Source organism: Pinus tabuliformis, chromosome 2_2 (genome assembly GCF_031772625.1).
Source record: "Pinus tabuliformis cultivar Carrire ecotype Pingquan chromosome 2_2, CPIR1, whole genome shotgun sequence".
Classification (NCBI taxonomy): domain Eukaryota; kingdom Viridiplantae; phylum Streptophyta; class Pinopsida; order Pinales; family Pinaceae; genus Pinus; species Pinus tabuliformis.
Window position 1 is genome coordinate 991,779,102 of NC_142300.1, and position 25,253 is coordinate 991,804,354.

Sequence of the window (25,253 nt, forward strand, 5' to 3'; positions counted from 1 at the left end):
CTAGTACTTCATTTGTTGAATAACATCCTCAAGAGTTTGTGCCTCATCAAAATATATCCTATCCTTGAATGTTTATGGTAACCTACTGATATACCTCTGAATCATTTCCTTCTCGTCCTTAAGGAAGGGAAACTATCACAAAAGTTCCAAAAATATTGTTTTATATTGCTCATATGATAGATGCCCTAGCTTAAGATTGTAAAATTCCATGGCCTTATTGTCATAGTGCCTCTAAGATATACAATTTTCCCTAAAGTACTTCTCAAATTCCTTCCAGGAAATTCTTCCTCCCTGATATTCTTTACATTCTTTAAGTCTTCCCACGAAATATCAACCTTGCCTTTTAGGGTGAAGGTGGCCACTTTTTCTTTTATGTTTTTATAGTAATTGTGAACTCTAGAAAATTTCTTCATCCCAAATAGTCATGCCTCTGGATCCTCTTCTTTCTTAACCTCACCATCAAATGTAGGAGGTTTGGCCTTCTTAAAATCTTCTATAATCTCTTCCTTTTCTTTCCTTATTTGGTGATGGTGTCTTTAGTAGTAGCATCATATTGCTATCCATAGATGAAAATCCTCCTTTTTGGAGTACTCAATGGAGTACCTTATCTCACTATATCCTCAGTTGGTTGCATGTGCCTCTTCATGGATCTATTGTTCTCTACTCAATTAGTCTTCAACTCTAATTGCAAGCCTTGTTGAACTCTACTTGAACTTGTAGTTGTCTCCTAACTCATGCTACTTTTGCCTCTATATGTCTTACAGGATTTGCAATATAACCGCATTCATTTCTACCTGCCTTTCTTAGGCCCTGGCAAGCTTCTCATTGTCAGGCTATTAACGCCTTAGTTAAGCTCTTAGGCTTTGTCCTCTCTTCTTGAATGATTCTTCCTCTTGATGTCTAGGATGATATCTACCAATGATATACTGCACCATTCTGCTACTCATTCCTTTTGTTTTTTTGTTGTTCCTTGACATCCTCCTATGTGATGTCACACACATGCAATTGTCATCCAATCAATAATATAAATATCATACTCATTATCACCTTGGTAACCTTGCCATAAGTGAATGGATATGAGGTTATCTGAAGCATAAAGTTCCAAGTCAGTGCGCCTATCAAAATAACTTAACATGTTAGAAACATCATTATAGTCAACATGCAATCAACAATTCAAATGCTATAAGAAACATACAACAATATTCACATTCATTTACTACACTCTGTAATAAATCTCTGTAACTATATCCTTCTAGGACCACTCTACTTATTTGTGATACCATTCAGGTTCAAGTGTTGAATCTCACTCTGATACTACTCAATAACACTCCTTCTCACACCCTTTGACTAACCCGGACCAGATGGAAGGTGTTACTTAGTCATAACCAAAATTCCATGGTCTCATTATGGAAATAGGGTTACAAAGTTATTCAATTTCATCTTCCTTGAACTAAAAATAATAACACCATTGCAACCAACTCATTGAGATATTTCTAGTGATATAAGTTTTATCTCAGTTTGACTTACAGATCGAAATTTATGAACGTTTAAATTTTAACCTTAATAACCTTGCCATGTCAACAAGATACTATCACATGGCACCTATGTGGCCCCCATGTGGAAACCCCACCTGACCTGGAAGGTCCATTTCATCGCGCTCTACCACTAGCTTGCCTCTATGGCACTTTTCCTACCATTCCCTCGCTTGGGCCCACCAGACCAACCCTTAACCTAGTTTTGCAACCACGTTCACGTTATAAAAATTTTTAGAGTATTTTTAGTCCACGGTACTAAATTACATGCCATACCACTGAGGTAGGACAATTTTTTTTATTGTCACCTACTAGGAACCATTCCCATTCCCTGAACCTAATAATTTTTGCCTCCCCTATTGTACACACTAACACAATGAGGGACCCCTGAGGTCTATGATGATGTCATGTTAGCATCATACTAGCCACATGAGCCACTCCAAGGATGCCACATACCACTCATTTTTAGGCCACTTGGACCTCCAAAGGGCCTCTGGCACCTAACACATGTCAGACTACTTGTACACAACATTATTTTCATCTCCATGTCTCTCTACCTCCTCACCCTATAGCTTGGGTCCCACCAAGATTTGTCTCCATGTATAAAACATACAATTATTTGTTATAAGTTTTAGGTGTTATAGTGGAGACTTCAGCCTCCACGTAACTTTCCCTCACCCATTTTGGTTCATTACGAAGAGTCAGCTTTCCCAATGTCCATGGTTGGGATGTGAATGTTCCCGTCTTGTGATAGGACAATATTCATCGGTCCTTTCGTCTCTCTCCCCGCTCCCTTTCGGCGGTACACTTACAAGGATGTAGCCAAGAGGGCTTGAAATCTTGGGACATGAATATGTCTACCTACTAATGGGAATTACTTCGTCCCTTTCCCACACCCTTCTCACTGGAAAACAAGGGGGAGTTGAGGCCCTCCAAGGGCTACAATTCGACATATGTATATATACAAGGATGCCTTTGACATTTAGATAAATTTGGGCTAACCCTCCTAAGAAATATTATCAATATGGGAACCCTTTAGCACCCAGACACATTTGGGCATTTCCCCTGAGCCATCAATATGGGCACCCTTTAACACTCAGACACATTTGAGCTATTTCTCCTAATCCATATTATCAATATGGGCACCCCATAAAACTCAGATGAACTTGATCTATTTCTCTTGAAATATAATGGAAATTAATACATCCATGTTATTCATTCAGACATAGGGAGGCATGATACCTTTACACCATTCAACAACCCAAGACCATTTAATACCAATCATTTCAATATAAGAAATTAACCAGTTAAATAGAGATTCCTCATATCTCTCTCACCATGGGAATGGATAGGCATGAACCCATCAATAGAAATATGAGCATACATTCCTCATTAAGAACATAAGTTATAAACGACAATAGTAATAAACATTTATGTTGCATTAATACATAGTGACATAAGTAGGAACTTATCTTATGAAAACAGAAGACTGGCAACTGAGAGTGGGACTCCAACTCTCCACCCAACCTTAGGTTGACTACACTGCAAATTTTCTTTCATCCAACAACTCTCAAGCTAGGTTCAAAGCCTGTGGAGGAGTGCTCAAGGGAAAATGAACCAAACAATCCAATGATATAGGGAATCCAAATATTACACCGTCTCCACCCACTTGAGCCCAACAATGATGGCTCCAGTGTCTCCACACTAAAATGAGAATCTAGAGCACACTTATAAACAACTAAATGTTTGCAATCAAGTATTAAACATAGATAACACCTCTGGAAGGTAGGAACTCAAAGGATATAGGGCATCCACCCAAAACTGAGAGTCTAGATAGCCCTACTCCTTCACTTGAGAAGTGGTTTCAACACTTTACTACGTGCATCCATAGCCTAGTCCCCGACATATGGTTTCACTTCTTCTCTTCCACACTTTTCTAGCATGTTGTAACCTCTCAACATTCTTTCTATCTACATTGTTCTCCCTTCCTTACTTTTCCACAAAGCTATCCTATCATGATCGTCGCTCCTCTCCTTGTATTGTTCAAACACTTCAATGCTTTATCCTTCTTTTCTTGTTGACTTGTCCAAGCACAATCCATGAGACAGGGAAGAGGGTTATGGGCTTGTCCTCCATTGAGGAAGCCCATACAGCTCCTCCAACATGCTATTAATTATAGTCAGTTTCATTAAAGACATACCGGTCAGGCCATGGTTTCCATTAAATGAGAATTTACCCAATTTCCCAAGCAATCTTCTCCCTAAGGTTGCTGAACATATGTCCCTCTTTCTTAGCCAATTCATTGTGTTTGCATTCCCACAATTTAATTACAAAACTAAAATTCATAAATATTTACAAGATGGAGTTAACCCAAAAGGGATGCCACAGAGAAAAAATTAAGAGCTCTGATAATACATTCATAGGATCCAAAAATAATGCAATTGAAGACAATGGTAAATTAAAGGTCCCACCTATGCATGTTCTCTTCAACAACTTAGGTGACATCCAAAAAAGAACCATGAATCAACAAAATACAACTAGCTGAAGCAAGGAAAGAAATCAAGATGAGTTCGAAAACGGTACTACATCAGGAATTCATTCTAATCCTCTCAAGGTATCTACAAGAAATAGTCAAATAGTAGTCAAATACTAGGAAAGAGATGAATCTCTTCCAAGATGGAACAACTTTAGAAGAAATTATCTATCAAGACAACTCCATTCAACCAGGTATGAAAATATATATTTTGGTCAATGCTTCTCATGTAATAGATTTGGACATAAAGCAAGGGATTGCAAAACATATTCCATGAATGATTATATCAGAGATAAAAGGCTATAATCAAATTTCTAGGAATAAATATATGCATAACCAAATAAGAAGATCCAACAATAGACCTTATGGCCCATTTCTATGAATATTCAAGATCAATATATAATGCTACAAATGTCACAATGAGGGGCATAATACTCGTGATTTTAGGATCAACATGAGATGGTTCAAGGAAGAAAGTTTCTCATCTAACCCAAGAAATATCATCAAAGCATGGAGAAGGAAACATGATGAGCCAATGACAGATTTGATCACTCAAATCTAATCCACTGGTAAAATCTTCTTCAAGTATATGTACATTTGAGATGAAACTTGAAGAAGCAAGAGTATGAAAGATAGATGCAAATTTGAAGAAGGGAGCCCGTGTGTAAGGGGAGCTATTGAGCAATCCAAGGAAGTCGTGTAGTGATCCAACAAATTAAATATTGAGACACCTGTATTAAATCAACAACTTGTGCAAGTGATTTTCTGATCACATCTCAAATGTAAAAGGAGTATAAGGCTGATTTCTAGTAGGGGGAGTATGACTATAACCACATGATAAGAAGCATTTATAGGAGGAAGAGTTTATCCACAAGAGGCCATATCATTCATAGTGGGAGTAGGTCCATAGCTAGATAAAGGAGCAATTGTGAAATATTGGTTCAATAGTAAGCAATCACTATATGATAATTCATTTTTAGTGGTTCCATTTTACATTGATGTCAAAGGGGGAGAGAAACCATACATTGATTAATGAGAGGAAGTATATACAGGACCAATAACTTGATAAGGGGAGTTCAGTCCATTGCCATCATTGACTATAGAAAATCCTGTAGATTCACAAGCTAATGCAATTTGCTAAAGAAAGAGACAAGAATCTACTTCTATTTTTTATAGTGGAAGCCCCTAAACATTGAGAAAACAATAATCAATAGAGGAAGAGAATCAAAGGAACATAACACAATAAATATCCCAAGAAAGCCATAGATCAAAACCCCACTATCTGTTTTGTATTAATCCAGAAAATCAAGATGAAATTACAATGCTTGTTCTCTCTAGAACAATCCCAACACTCAGCAAATTCAATCGCCAACTCATAAGAAATCTCAAGGCCAAAGCTTAGCCTCTTCACAAGATCTCCAAGTCTCTATTCCAAAGTGTAATTCCTATGGAGGATAGATTGTATTTAAAGGGAAATAAAGCCTCTAAAAACTGTGCAATCCCTCAAGGGTCTGTTCTTGAATGCATGCACTATCAGTGCAACTTAGAAAAATATAAAACAAATAGTACACTATTCCTGCACTCTAGTCTCAATTGGGTCTTTGTCAGAATCGAAATGCATGAGTTTCTGATGAGTAAATATTCAATTAACTAGAGTAGCATTGATGGAGTTCATTAGTGACACCACTGACTGTTAACTCACTATTATTTCTCTCAATTAGTTTGAGAACTAATTTAACTGAACTGACTCATGAAACTGAGTCTTCTATTTTAAAACTCACAATTAACTCACATTGGACTCCTACAAAGTAGGGAGAACATACACATGACGACAGAAAGACTTCAACCTTGAATTTCCTAAGTTAAGTAAGTTTAATAAACTTAATTAACTGATTTTAAGTTGATATGAAAATAGAATTCGAATTTAATTCATAGTTTAATTCAAGGAAAAATTAAAATTGAATTTCTTGTCGCCATTTCTCAACACTCCCTCTCAACAAGAAAGGGATTATCAACTACCCTGATCCTGTCTTTGTGAAACTCGAATTTACATCTTGAAAATTCCTTTGTCAAGATGTCAGCATCTTGCTCCTCTGTGGGAATGTAATCTAACAACATGATCTGACTCAATACACAATCTCTAAGATGATGATATCAGATATCAATATGCTTGGACCTATAATGAAAGACTGGATTTTCATAGAGTTTGATACAACTCCGATTATCACAATAAATCATTGTTGGATCCATCTACTGACAAAACAAACCAACCGGGATCTTCCTCATCTAGATAGCCTCACATGCTGCCTGACTTGCAGCCATGTACTTTGCCTCTACTGAACTGAGTGCAATTGATCTCTATTTCCTGTTGTACCAAGAGATTGTCACTGACCCAATACTGAAGATCCTTCCTGATGTGCTCTTCCTGTCGGATGGGCTCCCTACCCAGAATACATTGGTGAAGCCTTGAATCTTCACTCCCTCTGTCCGTATGTACCATAACCCAAACTTAGTAGTACCTCTGAGGTATCTCAATACATGCTTTACCTTCTTCCAATACAACTTGGTAGGCCTAACCATAGCTTGACTAAGCTGGTTAACTGCATAGCACATATCTGGTCGTGTGTTCACAAAGTACATGAGTGAACCCACATGTTGCCTGTAAACAGTAGATTCCACTACTTCCCCTAAAGTAGCATCCTCCTTCCTCCAGTTATCGGTTAGAGGAGTCTCCATGGGTTTATTGCTCTCTATGCAGAATCTCCTGAGTAACTCATTGACATACTTGCCTTGAGATACAAACAACTCCCCATCTCCCTGTCATACCTCCATGCCAAGAAATTAATGCATGAGCCCCATGTCCTTCATCTAAAACTCTCTTGCAAGGTCCTCCTTGCAAGATTTGATGAGATTCTCATCACCTATCAGTATGAGATCATTTACATAAAGTAAAATGATCAACAACTTACCTTCCACCACTATGTGATACAGGTTTCCATCCGCTTCACTCTTTGTGAAGCCCAACCCATAGAAGTAGCTATCTATCCTGGTGTACCAAGCACGAGGTGCTTGCTTCAGCCTATACAACGCTCTCTTGAGTTGGAACACATGCAACTCACAGTCCAAGGTTTCAAAACCTTCGGGTTGCTCTATGTACACCTCTTCCTCAATCATGCCATTGAGGAAGGCATTCTTCACATCCATCTGTGCTGATAGTGCCAAAATAGATCTGATTGATGAGTACCTTGCAACAGGAGAAAAGGTCTCATCATAGTCAATCTCCTCTACCTATGAAAAGCCACGGGACACAAATTTGGCCTTATGCTTCTCCACACTACCATCTATAGCTTGCTTTACCTTGTAAAGCCAACGGGAGCTCACAACTAACTTGTCCTCCGGTCTCGGGACCACATCCCAAACACTATTTCGAACTATGGAGTCATACTCCTCCACCATCGCATTAACCCAAACCGACTATTGCACTGTTTCCTGAAAGGAAGATGGCTCTGTCACAACACATGCACCCATAAGTGCCATGTATCAAGTGTACCTCTTTGGTGTGACCTCCTCTATCTGCACTGAGAGGACAGTGCTCCCACATTCTCCCATGCATCATCCAACAATCTGTCAGCCTCTCTAGTGCACTTTCTTACCTCTCTGGAAGACTCCACCTGAGTGGATGCATCCACTCTTTAAACTTATGCATGTGGCTGCTCCACATAAATCTGAGGCCCCTCAACCTTAGGAGCTAAAAGCTACTCAACCGCATGTAGATCAAGCTCCCTCTCAAGGGATACTCTCATGGCCTTCTCCTCATCAAACATGATATCCCTGCGAACCACTGTCATTCGACTGCTCGGCATGTACACCTGGTAGTTGTGGGGTGTATCAATGTTCCCCACAAAGATCCCCAACTCTATTGATGGTTCAAGATTCTTCCATGCATCTTTGGTCACATGGAAATAAACCGATGACCCAAAAATCTTGAAGTGGCCAACATCTGGCCTCTTACCAGAATAAGCCTCCTTTGGTGTCTTCATCTCAAGTATCTAATGTGGGCTATGGTTTTGAACATAAACCGTCGTGTTGCATGCCTCAGCCCACAAGTGTAGTGGTAGGCCCTGATCATGCAACATCGCCCTTTATTCCCCTACTATGCTCATGTTCTTCCTCTCGACAACCCCATTCTGTTGAGGGTTATGGGGTGTCGTCAACTCTGGTTTAATCCCTTCCGTTGCAGAGAATTTCTTAAACTCATTGGAGACATACTCACCACCATGATCACTCCATATATCTTCAACCTTCTTTCCAAACTCTTTCTGTACCAATGCTTTGAACTCACAAAACTTTGTGAAAGTTTTATCCTTTTTCTGCATAAAAAATACCCATCATTTATGAGAATAGTCATCAACAAATATAACATAATACCTGTGTTTCAACGTGGATGCTATCGAGAATGGTTCAAACACATCTGAATGGACTCTCTCTAGAATAGACTCTGCTTGACTGTCTCTATCTCCAAAGGAAGACTTGGTGTATTTTCCCAAAGTACAACCCTTGCATGTATCAACTTGCTCAAGCATACCTTTGGGAAGACCGGTAGAGATTTGCTGCAATATCTTCAAAGCCCCATGATGCAAGTGGCCCAATTGCCTATGCCACAACTCGCCAACATCTCAGCTCAACATCTTTTCTGCTTTTGAACTCAAAGAAACACAATCCTCTACCTCTGTCTTATAGAGATTCTGAACTCAAATCCCTATCTTCTTTACTTGACCCGTGGCTATGTGTCGAAGGAATACCTTTCCTTTCGAAAAGATCACATCATAGCCTCTATCCTCAAGTATGGCAACAGATACCAAGTTCTTCGTTAGTCTAGGTATATGCATAAAATTCTTCAAGTTGAGTAGAGTTGCATGCTCCCTCTGAAAAGTAATAGTGCCCACACTAGTAACACTACACTTACCATCATCACCCATCTCGATATGCATCTTGAGATCTTTCTCCTCCAGTTCACTGAATAACTCTTTGTCGTCGGTCATGTGGAATGAAGATCCACTGTCTAAGTAGCTAATCCGGATTTAAATAGGAATGCAACAAATTACAGAGATAACCATAAATATAGATATGCAGCGGAAATAATACTTCATTTCATTACTGTAAAATACTAAAATATGCTTACAAACAGAAATGGAAATAAACTAGCTAGTGCGATGGTAGCTTATCTCTGAGAAGAGATGTGGCAGCTACATGCCTCTGAACTATCTTATAATGAGGCTTGAAGGCCTATTTATTGTTGAGAAATAATGGAAAACCCTAAACATCCAAAAACCTAACCCTAGAAGATGAAACGCCAAATTGTGGGCCCCGTTTGGGTAAATTGGTACATCAACTTTCCGGGGTCGTAACTTTGGCATACGATCTTTGTTTGACGCGCACAATATCTCGTTAGAAATATCTATCCGAGAACTAAAACTTTGGGAAGAGCAACATCGGTCCATGGACCCATGTTGCTCCCAGGTTTCCCACAAAACGTCGTTTAGGACCTCAAAATAGCTCCGGAAGTTCAGGACCCAAAAAACTGCTAAAAATAGTAAACTGTGCTACAATTAAGGAAAATGAAAAGCTGAAAGAAACAATGGTGGGGGTCTAGGTGGAATTGGCAGGTGGCCACCAATATCCACCTATATCAGTAGCAGACACTTCCCATCATTGAAGACACCATGCATGCAATGAGGGAAAAGTCCAATTCGAATTGGGAGGCCAAAGCCTCACCCGCCGCTCCTACTGAGGACTTCTCCTTGAACTTCTTCAATGGACAATTTGTAGCAAAGTGTCCCATCTTGTGACAATGAAACCATTTAGCTTTTTTCATGTCCTTCTTCTTACCTCCATGATAAGAATCTGATTTGGAATATGAAATTTTACCTTTCCCCTTCCTCACCTTAATCACTAAGGCACAGTTCTCTTCATCATCAGTATTTGATGAAGATCCATCCCTAGTGTTCCTCCTGATGACATCCTGCATCAAATTTGACCATAGTCATTCCCAATCTGGCAGATTATCCAAACCATTGACAGAGTCCTAATAACTATGCCAACTCTTTGGGAGTCCAAGAAGAGAAAGGCTCACCATATCCTCCTCGACAATTGTGATTCCAACACTTCCAAGTTCATCCCGACATTGAGTGAACTTGGTCAAGTACTTTGGAATTGTCTCACCTTTCTCCATCTTGATTTTATGAAGTTTATCCTTCAATACCATCTTCCTTTGATCACTGCTATTATGATACAAGTATGTTAATGTTTTCCACATAGCATGCGGGGTTTCCTTTCCATGGATACTCGAGACAATATGATCTTGAACTCCCTCAAGGATTATCTGCCTTGCCTTCGCCACACACTTATTCCACTCGACCAAGTTTTGTGCATCAGTAACTGTTGGCTTAGGAATTTCTTGTTCAATAAATCCTTCAAGCCATTGTCCTCTAGCACAACCTCCATCCTGTCCCTCTAGGCTATGAAATTCGAGCTACCTTCCAAGGCATACTCAAGCCTCAACCCATGGAACACCATATTCCGATCCTGAAGTATGTATTGCAAATTAGACTTTCATCCATACCCCAAAAACTCAAAACTTCGAAATCTCCTCTAGTATACTATTCTTAGCTCTGATACCATTTATAAAATCATGTAGATTCACAAGCTAATGCACTTTTCTAAAGCAAGAGACAAGAATATTCTTCTACTCTTTACAACGGAAGCCCATAAACATCGAGCAAACAATAATCAATAGAGGAAGAGAATCAAAGGCACATAACGCAACAAAAATATCCGGGGAAAGCCACATCTCAAAACCCCACTATCTGTTTTGTATTAATCAGGGAAATCAAGATGAAATTACAATGCTTTTTCTCTCTAGAACAATCCTAGCACTCAACAAATTCAATCTCCAACTCATAAGCAAGCTCAAGGCCAAAGCCTAGCCTCTTCACAAGCTCTCCAAGTCTCTATTCCAATGTGTAATTCCTATGGAGGATAGCTTGTATTTAAAGGGAAATAAAGCCTCTAAAAATTGCGCAATCCCTCAAAGGTCAGTTCCTAAATTCATGCACTATCAGTGCAACTCAGAAAAATATAAAACAATTAGTACACTATCCCTGTACTCTAGTCTCAACTGGGTCTTTCTCAGAATCGACATGCATGAGTTTCTGATCAGTAAATATTCAGTTAACTAGAGTAACACTAGTGGAGTTCATTAGTGACCCAACTGGTTGTTAACTCACTATTAGTTCTCTCAATTAGTTTGAGAACTAATTTAACTGAACTCAACCATGAAACTGAGTCTTCTATTTTACAACTCACAATTAACTCACACTAGACTCCTACAAAGTAGGGAGAACATACACATGATGACATAAAGACTTCCAACTCGAATTTCCTAAGTTAAGTAAGTTTAATAAACTTAATTAACTAATTTTAAGTTGCTATGAGAATAGAATTTGAATTTAATTCACAGTTTAATTCAAGGACAAATTAAACTGGAATTTCTTGTTGCCATTTCTTAACATTGGCCATCAATGTCTGGTGGTGTTTCCATCAATGACGAAGAGGGAGATTGTTGGGCATAGTGTTGTCATTGATAACCACCAATGTCATGTCATTGGTGACAACTAATGTCATGTCATTGATGTCAAAGGAGGTACGATGTCTTGGATGTCAAATAAAGGAGATTCTTTGGCATAATGTTTTAATTAATGACAACCAATGTCATGTCATTAATGTCAAAGGAGATACGATGCCTTGGAATATCATTGAGCATTTGCTAACATATTAGTGATGTTTAAGGTATGATGGCCTGGAGATTATTGAGAATTTATAGAAATTATGATGATCAAATAAGTATATAGATGGTATGGTTGGATAGTCCTCTCCGAGAACTTTCCAACGGTATACTACACTTGTCATTTGGTCAGACTCCCCTAACATGATAATATAAGCCAATTTGAAAGTGACATTGGTGAAAAGGGATGAAAACACCAAAATTTTTAAAGCATGTGCATCTTCAAGGGTGGTTCCATCCATTTGTGAGCAATCGACAACCATTGGCACCAAAACATGTGTGTGGTTTAACATGCTAAGTTTGACACAACTTTGGGCAGATATGATGGTTATGGAAGACTTATGGCTGGCGAATGGTGGATTGTGCATAGACTTGAGAAATAGTTAACAGAGGTCGCTCCCCCCTATTTTTTATTTTTTACCTCCACCACGTGAGTCGACTCTAGCCAATGAAGTGTCGACATGTGGCAAGTACTAAGTGCACCCTTTAATCGAATTCCAAATGGACCCCCTAACGTAAGTGAGCGATGATGTGGCCGTCCGAAGTGGATGCACAGGTGGCGACACTAGATTGGTTATAGGTGGACACACAATATTGGTGACAAGTGGCAAAATGAGACTAACGCATAGGTACACATGGCTGATGATGTGGACATACACATGATTGATGATATGGTAGTATGGTAGGGTGCCACGTGGCATGTTCAGTCAACATTTTTTTATGGACAATTGAGGAAAATCTAAGTGACACATGGCACCACTTAAAGAGAGCCACATGGCATGATAACATCATGTTGATGTCAGCATATGATTGACGATATGCCCCTGAGGACCAGGTCACATGGCAAGGTCATATGGAGGAAAAGGGTGAGCCTAAGGGGCTACCCTGGTCATGGATTAAGTGTTAAAACTAATCATATGTAAGTTTGAATATCAACCCCATTTAAATCAACACTAGATTTGTGGCCAAATGACATTTAAAAAAAAAAAAAAAATCGTCACCATAGAAAAGAACAGCTTAGGAACTTAGTATTCAACCTTCAAGAAAATATTAGGCAAAATCATGTCAACTAAGTTACATTCTAAAGAGCTCAAGCTGTAGATAACTTGTGAAAACAAATGGAAAGAGAAAGACAACATATAATAAATAATGTATGACAATTGGTTGGCAAATTGCATCATAGAAGAAAAAATTTCTCCTATGGTTACCCATACATGTGGGTAGGTAACATGCCCCAATATGCCATAATCCTTAGGGTCCAAAGGAAGTAAATCTCCTACTAGCCTAATGATTGGTTGGTTGCATCTTGGCCTTTCCTCTCCTTTATGAGTCCAAAAAATAAAAACTAAGTCCATCCTTAACTAGTTGTACTCCATAGTATCATTTTTGCATGCTATCTCCACATACCCACCAAAAATGTCATATATGCCCAAAAAATGGCATTTTGGAATTGTTTCTAAAACTTCCATTTACACCCCCTTCCAATGTATCCAACCAAATGTACCCACTTGATTTTCTTCTTTCATATTAATTTACATCTTGAAAAATATACGGTTAAAAAACCAAGAAAACCCCAATATCTTCGGATCCTAACACTCATCCATATTTTCCGCAAATAATTAGGGGAATTTTGAGGTCTAAAATGGGCCTCCTAAGGAAATTATAAAATAATAATGGAAATAATAAAATAAAATTAGATTACATCATCAAATTTTAGAGGGAAAAAAAAAAAAAAAAAAAACTATTTTTCCAACTCGTTTTTCAACATATCTCCCTATGGGTTTACTCAAATTTTGAGTGGAAACACTAGTTGGATGCAAAATTTGATTCTTCATCCAAGGAGTACCCATGTTGCATACTTTCGATGGACCCTACTACACAAAAAATGAGAAATACATGAAAAATGTGATTGCAATAACGTTTTTCATGCATTTCTCATTTTTTGTATAGTAGGGTCCATCAAAAGTATGCAACATAGGTACTTCTTGGATGAGGAATTAAATTTTGCATCCAACGAGTAATCTCGCTCGAAATTTGAGTAAAAACTTAGGGAGATAAGTTTAAAATACGAGTTGAAAAAGTAATTTTATTATTTTATTATTTTTTAATCTTTTTACTTTTTTACTCTAGAAATGGTGAATCATCCCCCATGGTTGACATCATCATATTGAATCCTATTGGTTCTTATAAAGTTTATTTTGGTTGTACATTTTTCTTAGGAGGCCCATTTTAGACCTCAAAATTCTTCTAATGCACAGGGATTAATGCTCTCTTCGATCAATCCACTAGTTTTAATATATATTTTTTCTTCTTTCCATTCTTGATCCACAATAAGTGATCTTTAATTAGTTGGTCAAAAAGCTACCATTAAAAGCGACAATTCTATCATTTTTCATGAAATGTGTCCATGCAACCTTTTATTGCTTGCCCTGACAAAACAACTCTTCCTTTATTACATCAAAGAGCATGTTTCAAGTGCCTTAAAAGATATGAACTGCAAGATATTATGAGTAATATAGAAAAAACTAGAGCTAACATTACTATCAATGAATAATGAAGTAGAAGTGGTGGACACCATAATAGACCTGTAAAATTAAGTGTTGAAATTGTTTAATTGATTCACTCGTCTGACACATGTAAGAAAAGTCCTTGTAAAAAATTCCTTCTTTTGGAACCCAACTTTCAAGGGCTTGATGGGATGGAATAACAAGAGCCACACAAGAACTTTGGAATGGATCTGCATGTAACATGATATTTTCCAAATAATGGCACACTACTAGAGATGCTTCCACCTACACAAAGGAAACGTCTTGGGATGTGGCAGCTGAAAAAATATTGGATGACTTACAAAGTTGAAATATTTTGGTAAGAATCATCAATACCTTCCCAAAGAGACATATTCCCCATGTTGAAGCTTAACTATGTCCTTTTTACAGTCAATAATCTCAAGGCAACCATCAAGATGAAATCTCCCTATGTCACTAGTATAGAACCATCACATTCCTCTCTCGTCCACCTTCTCCAATAGAAAACAATGTAGGAGTGTAAACCATCTATATAATTATTATTATTTTCAAATAAGTTAAGCCCCAATGTTCAATCACCTTGTAAGACTCATCAATTTTCTCTTTGTTCTTGAAATAGCCCAGAGTTACATGGGGACCACCAATAACTATCTCTCCTCGTGGCATTGGTGAATTTGATGTCAAATACCCACCTCCTTCCCAATCAATCAACTGCAAATGTAAACAAGACTATTCAACACAAAATCAACTTAGAATAATATATGGTTCTAAGATAATTGTAACCATCATAAGAAAGTCAATTTTAAGATGACTATGAGCTTCAGAGGGTAAAAGGAACAAGAAATCAGGAAAAGAAAGATATATCAACCTGAAAAAATTCATAGTGGATTTTAAATGCATTACATGAGAAAGAATTACCAACATGTCCATACCTCAGGGAAGGAACATTAAAAATGATAAGGATATTAGTAATTACAGTCCTTGCTAGAAAATATTTGAGAATTATTAAGGAAATGATCAGATTTAGATATAACAGATTCCTAAATCTTATAAACTTCCAAATCCATATTGATAAAATTAAACATGCAATTTTTAAATTAAAAGATATGCAAAATTTTGAGAATGCTTACATACAAAATGGATATCTGCTAATTTCGATTTTTGTTGAAACCTAACCGAGAAGTGGCATGACAAATAACAATAAATCATATCACATGCCATTACCCTTAAAGGGGGATCTCAGCTCGATAAACAAGAAAGGGAAAGTGGAAGAGTTATAATAGGGAAAATCAAGTCCATTTTGGTAATCCATCAAGTAGAGATAAATAAAAATATACAATATGTTTGGCCTATTAAATTCCTTTTCTTTAATAATTTGATAAAGAGCTTAGAAAAACTCTATGATTCTTATTTCTAAGTAAAGCATCATACAATGGAGAGTCGTTTTAACATTCTGAGTTTTCAAAGCCATGCCTTAGAACTCAAACATATAGTTCCCAATTTACTATATATCTTCAATAGTTGCATTCTCAACTCCATAGTTTGATTAAATATAAAAACTGGGATCTTGTCACATTGAAACAAAGATTTTGGAAACTCTGTTTCTAGTTTTCATGTTTTGGGGTTCAATAAATAAAGAAGTATTACAACCTTATATCAAGCCATATATTTTCAATTAAAAAATTATTTTAGCTCTTCAACATTGAAGAAATTATTCATTGAATACTGAAGCAAAACTCAACAATGTAATCCTTCTTGATAATTGTGGGAAGCAGCAAAGTGCTCCAAAGTCCAACTTTGGTAATAAAAAAATCAACAACAAGTAGTAAGGATCTTCCTTGGTAATCAATCAACAATGACTCACAAGGACCTTCCCTTGTATCTACTTGTAATAGTCTATCTTGTTGAATTAAATTCCTTACTGTTGAACTTCCTCTGTAGTGTAATGTTTACACAAAACCTGTAATCTTTGTGCTTATCCAAAAATAAACTAAGACATGTATTATAGTTATGTTGATGACCAAAAATGACCTCATAAACATTAGGGAAGACCACCCAGTCAGATTCCCAAATCAGACTCTTATCCGTTTAAATGATGGCTCTAAATGGTTCTATTAGGTCTAATTACCCCCTCTCTCTCCTCAATAGCTTGTGATATTTCTATTACTTACCAAACAAGAAGAGAGATATCAGAATTAATCCCTTGCCGTGCTCAAGCAAGAAAGAAACCCTTAATATGAATTTATGACTTAACCAAGCCACACTAATTTTTTCCCCTAGGTAAGAGGACTTTTAAAATGCAAATTATAAAATCTAAATGAAAATCTACTCTAAAATGCAAGTAAAAGAAAATAAATCCTAAGCTTATCTCGATTGGGAAGATCTAGATCTAATCCCAACCAAGAGCAGAATAATTAAGTTTGGATCATCTATGAATTCAGAATAAAAATGAAGTCAATGAGACAAGGAAATAGTTATAAAACCCACTGCTAATTCAAACTAATACATACAGTCATCTATTTGATGAATAGTGATCAGATCGTTGGGCACATACATCCAAATTCAAGTGAAATGAATACAAAGTCAATGACATGTCTACATTAAATAAATAGTTCTCATAAGACAATCAAGATTTAAAACAAAGACATACTTGCAATCGATATTCTAAACATTTAACAATAAGGACATGAAAATCTATTTGGATTCATTATTCAATTTGATAGCAATAAGATCCAACAAGAAAATATATCTTTCCATTGATTAAATAAGCATGTAATTAAATATTCACAGTAATGAAAAACCCAAAAACCACATACTTATCTGGATCAAAATTGCATCAAACTTTGATTAAATGTAGGCCATCAATCAAACTCTATTTTTGACAAAAGTGTAAAAAAATCGTAGATCTGATTCAAGCACTTTAAGTGCAATATTTCATGATAGCATGAAATTTTTGAGCTTAAACATGTCTCTATAAATTTCCTTACAACTGGTCCAAAGAATGTCTAATCCTCTACAAAATTATGCCTTCTACAATAGTGAAAAAAACCCTCTTTTTGTAGAGAATAATCCCAGTAGTTTCAGATATGGAACCCCCTCTACCATCTCCAAATTTCCATTTATAATTTCCAAAAAGAATTTGCAAATAGAGAGTTGATGAAGGTGGATTTTTAGATCCTTGATTGGAGCTGCAAATCCTCCATTTTCTTCTTTCTCATCTTATTCTATTTCTCCAAATACTTTAGGATTGATTTCTTTGCCACAACCTCCCTACCAAAACCAATTAAAATTTAAATAAAATGAATGAATTTTGCACATAAAAATCAAAGTGCCAAAAATGGGAAAACAAATTCTCACTTTAAATTCTAATTAAATACCAAAAAACAAAGGAGTTTTCCAAAATTCAAAATAAAGGGTCCCCAAAATTTGCAAAAAAATTATAAGGGGGGTTGTGGCCACAACACATTCGTAGATGCACCATAATCAACTAGGAAATTATGGAAATTATAATTACAAATATCAAAAGTTAAAAGAAAAGGGGGGAAAGTGGATCTAGAATTTACATTAGCTGTATTAATGAACGATTTGAGAATAGTAGGAAACTTACCAGACAAGGCTTGGGAAGCGGAAATCGTTCTACCTAACAGAAGCTCAGATGCAAGTGCCTAGATGATCAACTCATGTTGGCCTGCCAACTTTGCTAAAACAAATATAGAAATATCAACGCGATCTTTCTTCATGTCTTCTAGAACATTATATTCTATGTCTTCATCTTGGGTTGGGTGTGATGAAGTGGTCAGTGGTGTGACTTTGTTTGATACCTTAGGAGTGACAGACTTGTTCTTGTTATTTCCGAAAATATTCTTTTGAGGTTTTCCACTTCCGACTTTATTCTGAGTGGTCTGAGCATGATTACTAAGAGGTAATTTTTTTCTCAACAGTTTCTTCCTCACATCTTGTTTAGGCACTAGTCCTTTGCTCCTCAAGTTATACTACTTAGATTGTTGTTGAGGAGGAGCATCACCCATTGGGGGCTCACCAACACCTTGTCAATCATTATTCAAGATAAGATCAAATGTGAAAATTGAATCACCAACACTTTTGTTTTCCTCTGTTGAGGTTGGTTCATCAGTCTCTTGAGTCTGCTTTGAATACTCTTATGCTGAAAAAATTTCTATAACATTGGCAACCATAACATTCATATTGTGTTTCCATTGTGGGCATGTTTTCTCTGAATGTTCTTCTTGATGAAAAGTACAATAGTTATCCATGCCCAAGTTCTCAACATTGAATACAACATTAGAGCTTTGTGCAGACTTAGCCGATTGATTGATGTTCTTCTTAAAAGATGGATTAAAAGACTTGTTACTAATAGAAGCCTCACTTGACTTCCTTTTGAGTTCAGATACTTCATTGGTTAACAACTTCAAGGATTTAGTCAAGTTGTCCATGTCAAAATGATATTTCTCTTTAGTTTTAGCAAAAGAGGCTTAGGAATTTTTACTAGTATCTTTGGATTCTTTTGAATCTTCCTAATCAACAATGACCCCAATATACCTTAAGTCCTTTTGAACAACAATCACTTTTGCAAAGTTAAGAGCCAAAGTTTATTTTGCAGCATAGTTAAAAAAAATGGAAAAGTTAGTTGGAAAGGAAACAATATAATAATATTTAGTAATTGAATCATGAGGTTTCACATCAATAGGGAACTTATTCAAAATGCATGTAAATATTTGATTCAAATATTTAACCTTCTCTTTATCCCTTGTCTTAATGTTTTTGAGTTCTTTAAGTAACATGGCAAGAGTTTCATCATCAACAAACTTTAATAAGAACAACTATTTAAACTCCCTCCAATTATGGATTGAATTAGGTGGAAGGTTATGGTACCAAACTGATGCTCTACCTTCTAGATTCTATTGAAATAATCTACAAGCAACATCATCAAAACATACTTCTAACATTCGTAGATGCAAGTAGAAGTCACCAATGTGATCTTTGGCCTTCACTATTTTATTAGGATCATACTTTGTAAGCAATGTTTTTGGGTGCTTTGGTAAGCGATGGAGATTTCCTGGAAGAGAAAGAGACCCATGGGTCATCCAATCCAATTGGTCATCATCCATGTCTTTGTTCTCCTCCTCCTTTTCACTCTCTGATTCTAAAGAATCTTCTCCTTCACTATTCAAGTTCTCATTGTTATCCGATTGTTCATAATATCTTGGTTGTTCTTTGTTAGAAAAATGAAAATCCTCCCCATATCCTTCCATATTTTCCCCAATAGGTGGTGGAAGATCCACTTGATGATGAGTTCCTCCAAGAGAGTCAGATAAATCTTCAAGGGTTGCATTAACAATTTTTTCCACAAAATAAACTAACACACTATGATAGGTTGTCTGTTTCTTTGTTTTCTTATGAGGAAGAACAAATGTCACAAGAAGTAATCCAAGAGCTCTAGAAAATTGATGAGAAATGGGGAAAATTTCTTGGATTTACTTGTAAGTAACTTTGTAGGCATGGTCCATAATTTGATGAGATGACTTTTATTTCTCATATATATGAGATGGAGTTGGGCTCAGACAATTTCTACCTTGCACAGAAGGTTCTTTATGTGAATGTGGTGAATTATTAGCTATAAAAAGGTTTCCCTCCTTCTAGCACCATAATTGTTGACGGTGTTGGATGTTGCCAACAATCAGGGGTTCTCCCCGATATGAACTCCCAACTATACCTAACACCGTTTGGAGTAGGAGCCCCAACTGGGAAATAGACCTAGCTTCCATATCCTTAATGATTTTCCATGGTTGTAATAAACAACACTAGAAAAACGAATATACTTTCGAGATGGAAAAGTAAGTTGACCTTGTGGTGTATTCAATTGCAAAGTGTATAATGGTTCTTTCACGGAAGGGAAAGGAAAGTGAGTCTTTAAGAGAAGAGAAATAGTAATATCCTAGTAAAGAGACACACATATATCGAAAATAATTGTTAGTTATCTTGAGAAATAGTTCACAAAGAACAACGATCATGAAAACAAGAGACACAGTTCAAAGATGCATATTAAATCCAACGAAATAGTTCATTTTCATTAGTATTTAGAAGCATAAACATACATAGCAAACAAAGAAAGAATAGTCTTAAAATCATTCACGACATATGCATGAAAGTATGTCAGATCTAAGAGCTTCAGATAAAGTGAAAGTTCCAAGATACACCATTACAATGATATAACACTAGTTCCAATAGAGGAACATTAAGCAAGTACTTTCTTATCAAAAGACTAATATTCTCTCCTATTCCTAGCTTGACAATCCAAGGCAAAAAGTATTTTGCTTGAGCTATGAGGGTGTATGTATAACAAATGAGGTGACTCTCCACCTCTCTTGTGACTCATGAGCTTCCCTCCTGAATCTTGAGATCCCATGTGCCTTTTCAAATTCCTATGTGACCTTTGAGCTTCTACATGACTCTTCACATTTTATGTGTGGCCTTTGGGATTCAACACATTTTACATTTTCTCATTTTTAGAAAATACAACATTACGTTTGCACAAATTTGTGGCAAAATACATTGACAACATATTACTTTTATGGTGACAATTTAAGAATCCATGACTTGGCGATGTTGACATGGAACTTCATTGTATTGTATCGATGCCAAGATTTTGTTCTTGTTGCTATCTTCACATCTACATGATAGGCCTTGCTTGCACTTCATATTCATCCTCCAAGAGGTTGATTAGGATATAAATTCTTCCATGTGATCCTAATATTTAGTTTTCTGTTGTGATCTAGTGTACCTTTATCTCTTTGCTTAATGATATATTTGTGTTTTCAAAGTCATAAATGTGTAGTATACCTAGGGGGGATAGTATGGGGTACACAGGGAGGTATTCAAGGGAACAATGTACTAATGGAGTGGGCCATAGTTAATAAATAATGTGGTTAACCCACATCATGTAAGGGACCACAAGTAGTTAGCAATAATGTAATAAGGCCATTGTATTAGATATATGGTATTGAGAGAACCATGGTAATGACCCATAGTATTGTATGTAGGAGGCCTATATAGAGGCTAGAGACTCTCCATGGAGAGAATGTTAAGGATTATTGTATTGGCAAGAATATGGCTTCTGGAGTGTTCTCCTTCCTTAAGGAGTGATTGTATGGTGTTACCCTACCTCAAGGGTTTGATCAATAAAGAAGCATTTTCATGTTATATTATTCAATTGATATTGTTCTAGGTATATTTTCTATTTTCATATATTTTCATGTCAGATATTTTACAGAGAGATGCTCATTCGGTCTCCAAAGATCTGCTCAGGGTGTCAGCCATAATTATATAAAGGAAGGGTGAGAGGGGGCACCCTTGACGGAGGCCCCTAGAAGCTTTGAAGAAACCAGCCACCCTACCATTCACCAACGGAGCAATCCATGGAGAGGTAATACAAAGGTTTATCCATCTTATGAAGGTCTCATCAACCCCTAATTTTTGTAGAAATTTCTATAGGAAGCTATGCCTGACCCAGTCAAAGGCATTAGCCATGTCCATCTTAATTATCATGCCCTGATCCCCCCTACGCCAATTGGAGTCCAGGGCCTCTTGGATAAGGATGATATTGTCAAAGATTTGTCTACTAGGGACAAAACCCCCCTGATTTTCAGAGATTAAGAGGGGCAGAAGCGACTTGAGGTGTCAGGCCAACAACTTCGAAAAGATATTATAAGAGCCATTGCAGAGGGAAATTAGGCGAAATATAGAGAAAGAGGAGGGGTTTGATTATTTAGGGATTAAATCCAGAAAGGAAGAGTTTATGTCGCCCCCCATTGCACAACATTTAAAGGAGTATCCCACCAACCTGCACAGGTCTTTCTTAATAACAACCCAGAATGAGTGGAAAAATCTCGTTGAGAAACCATCCAGACCTGACGCCTTATCTAGGGGAAAGGAGAAGACTACTTTTCAGATTTCCTCCTCTGTCAGAGGAGCCGTCAGAGAGTGATTCCAATCCTTCGACACTAAGTGGGGAATTCCCTTGAGAAAGAATTCTTCACTATCCAAATCCCAAGTATGATCCTTAGAATACAAATCTTTATAGTGTTCGATTGTGGCTCTTTTGATTTATTCAAACTTATTGATGATCTCTCCCTCATGAGTAATCTGAGTAATATTATTTTTCGATTCCCTAAACCTGGCTTGCTTTTTAAAGAACTTAGTATTCCTATCCCCTTCCTTAAGCTAGTTATTTCTTGATTTTAATCTCCAATACTCCTGTTCCTTTTTGAGTGATTTGTGAAGGCTCTTAAAGGTTTCATCTTCCTTATGGATATCAATTTCCTGAATCAGCATGGATTCCATTCACCCTTGGATTGTTTCCAGTTTTTCTTCCATATTTTTTATATTGCATTATCTTTCTAATTTGTGCTCCTTGATCCAAGTTTTGATGTCTCTTTTCAATCTACGTATCTTAGCCTCCCAGATTGTAATTGGGCTGCCATCAATCCAACCCAACCAGGAGGTGGAGACCATCTCGATGAAATTAGGGATTTACATCCATTGGGGAGAGTAACGGAAGGGAATAGGGCCCAAATCCAAGGGCAGGAAATGTCTATGTGAATTGGTCGATGGTTTGAGCCAGACCAAAGGAAGATAGAGGATTTAAGGTTGTAATTCAGAGTTAGGATATTGTTTATTGCAAGGAAATGGGCCACAATATGATTTATAACCACTCTTTTGTTAGTCCAGGTGTACAGGAATTTTTGAGGTTTGACATCATAAAGGTTTAAGGCTAAGATGAGGTCCTCCATGTATTCCTGATGGGCATCACGAATGTTGGAGCCCCCTCTTTTTTCGTGGTAGCCCATTGTGGTATTGAAGTCTCCCCCAATGATGCAGTTGTTCCCAAACTCTGTATTTTTCAGTTCCATCACGGGGTTCCAACACTCTTGCTTTTCCTGAAAGTGGGTGGGCATGATCAGATTCATTATTGTGAAGAGTTGTTGTTTCTCAATAATATTAAAAATACTTGTTATCCAATGAGTTTTTTTTAGAGTACTTAACATTTTTAGCTTTGTCAGATTTGATAACGTACAAAGGTCCCCAGATGCTCCTCTTGAACTGACTGTTTCCATCTCGCTAATGTTCCAAAACTTATGTTTAATAGAGATGATAGAATCCTCATCCATCTTGGTTTCAAGCAGGAGGGTGACTTATGGCATTTCTTTGATGATAAGGGATTTTACTTCCGTGATTCTTCTTACTGAACCCAGACCCCTACAATTCCAAGATATAATATTCATTGATCACTTTTTTGGGTTTCTCGTCCCCTTGCTAGGGCCCGTGTTGTTACCTTTCTTCCCCCCACCTCCTTTGTTTCCTGCATTTTCTAGCTAGCATGGGATAGTGTGTTGGACTCCTAACTTTTTGTCTTTCTCGGTTTTTTCCCTTCTGACTTCATTATTTGTTTTTCATCCTGATTTCTTATTTTTTCTGGCAGACAATTTATGTCTTGTCCCTTCTGTTCTGTCATCGGCTAGGCTTAGCTACCCCACTGGTCCCTTACCTTCAGAAGAGGTCATAAAGCCTTCCAATTCCTCCTCTTCATCCGATGATTCCTTAGAACTGCTATCGGTTGCAAAGCTTGAACTAGACTCCTTGTGACCTTTGGAGGTGGAGCCCGGCAGGGAGAATGAGCAGCAGAGGCACCAGGAAACAAGATGGGAGGCGGGGGAGGATCCATAACTTCTACCCTAGCCACAGAGCCCAATATTTCAAAACTATTCTCAGCTTCCAAACCAGGACCACCCCCAAATGGTGAGCTCCTTGGGGGGGCCGAGGCCACTCCCATGTTAGCCTAGACTGAACCAGGGGTGTTGGCGAGAGTCGAATACTTCGAGGACTTGCAATGCTTAACCTGTATCCATTGATCTTTGGGATCTCTAGATAGCTTCTTCGTAGAGTCTCCACCTTTAGGGAATCCTTTCGCAAAGTGCCCATATTCATGGCACAGCTTGCACTTGAAGGGCATCTGATCATAATCAACCTCTTGTACATGCGTCGAGCTATCCATACAGAGGTTGGCTTCTGCCGGGAGACCCTTTTCAAGATCCACCTCCACACATATCCAAGCACAGGAGAAAAGGTCATCTTTAGGCTCAGATCAGTTAATGTACTTCCCCAAAGAATTTCCAATAAGCCTGAAAGTCGCATCATTCCAGCAATGCAGGGGGAGGTAAGGGAGTTTCACCCAAACCGGAACTGAGGACGGAACATCACATTCAGGGTTGAAACTGGGACTCCATTGATCTAGATAGAGCCCCTGGGCTCCCATAAAATATGGACTGCTCTGAAACACCAAGTCCCAATCCAAACAGTTCTCAAAATAGAAATTGTAGAAACCTTTGCCATAAAAAGAGGAAATGACAACGCCTTAATCAGAGGTTTCCAGTTCTTCTCCAACTAGGCCTTAACTGTACGAGGGGAAGGCCAGAGACCCATGAACTGCCTGATAAGGCCTATGTCCAGTAGTTGTAGAGCCCTTGAGCGTGCCTGAGAGGCACATATCTTTATCTTGGGGACTTCATCAGCTTTCTTCACAAACTTAGAATCCCCCTACTTGCTAAACTTAGGTGCAGAGGCTACAAGGGAATTGAAAGTTGTGATTTCAGCCAGTAACGGTGCTTCCTAAGTAGGCGTAGTCATGCCTCCTGCCCAAGAACCGATAGGGCAGGCGACTACAGAGGTAAGGCCGCTTCAAACCAAGTCAAAGGAAGATAGGGGGACCCGCTTGAGAAGCCGAAAAGGAGCCGCGGGGATGCATC